A 1,219-nucleotide genomic window follows, 5' to 3' on the forward strand; every position below is an offset into this window, starting at 1 on the left:
GTGGTGGGCCCCTTTAGTCCCAGCTACTTGGGAGGCTGAGGCAAGAGAAATGCCTAAGCCCAGGAGTTGGAGGTTGTTGTGAGCTGTGACGCCACGGCACTCTACGGAGGGCAATAAAGTGAGACTCTGTCTCTACAAAAATAAATAAATAAAATAAAATCTAGGTTCAGGGTCTTTTTCTTTTTTTTTTTTTGAGACAGAGTCTCAGTAAGTTAACAGCCCTCGGTACAGTGCCATGGCGTCACAGGTCACAGCAACCTTAAATTCTTGGGTTTAAACGATTCTCTTGCTTCAGCCTCCTAAGTAGGTGGGACTACAGGCGCCCTCCACGAAGCCTGGCTATTTTTTGTTTCAGTCGTCATTTGTTTTTTAGCTGGCCCCGCCGGGCTTGAACCCACCAACCTCTGTGTATGTGGCTGGCGCCATAACCACTGCGCTACTAGCGCCCAGCCAGGTTCAGGGTCTTATTAGCTACATTACCTGAGGATAGCGTCTAGTTCTCAGGGTTCTGTGTAAAACAAAAACGCTAATGTGCATTTTTTGAGATGCAAATGAAGTATGCTATCCCGATTTTAGGAGTTTTGACAGAGCGTCTAAGGGATGTGTCCAAGGTCACCAAGCTGCAGCTAAGCCTAGACTTTTTTTTTTTGGGAGACAGAGCCTCAAGCTATCCCCCTGGGTAGAGAGCTGTGGCATCACAGCTCACAGCAACTTCCAACTCCTGGGCTCAAGCGAGTCTCCTGCTTCAGCCTCCCAAGTAGCTGGGACCACAGGTGCCCCCCACAACGCCCAGCCATTTTTTTGGTTGCAGCCGTTATTGTTGTTTGGCCGGCCTGGGCTGGATTCAAACCGGCCACCTTAGGTGTATGTGGCTGGCGCAGAGGCAGCCTGGACTTTCAATTCCCAGGCTAAAAATTCATGCATGCCAAATTTCCATCCTCCTGGAGTGAAACCCTGGTATATACTCTGAGTGACTTGCCCCACACGCTAAGTTCATGCTTTGTCTGATAATGTATTAGTCACTATCCTAATTCTGCCCTAATTTGCCTCCTAGTTTCACATATACGAGTTATCTGCAGCCTCCCAGACAATGGGGCCATGAGATTTCGTTTTCTTTTTTTTTTTTTTGAGACAGCGCCTCAAGCTATCCCCCTGGGTAAAGTGCCATGGCATCACAGCTCACAGCAACCTCCAACTCCTGGGCTTAAGCGAGTCTCCT

The sequence above is a fragment of the Otolemur garnettii genome, unplaced genomic scaffold, assembly GCF_000181295.1.
Source record: "Otolemur garnettii isolate 467f Iridium unplaced genomic scaffold, OtoGar3 scaffold00244, whole genome shotgun sequence".
Classification (NCBI taxonomy): Eukaryota; Metazoa; Chordata; class Mammalia; order Primates; family Galagidae; genus Otolemur; species Otolemur garnettii.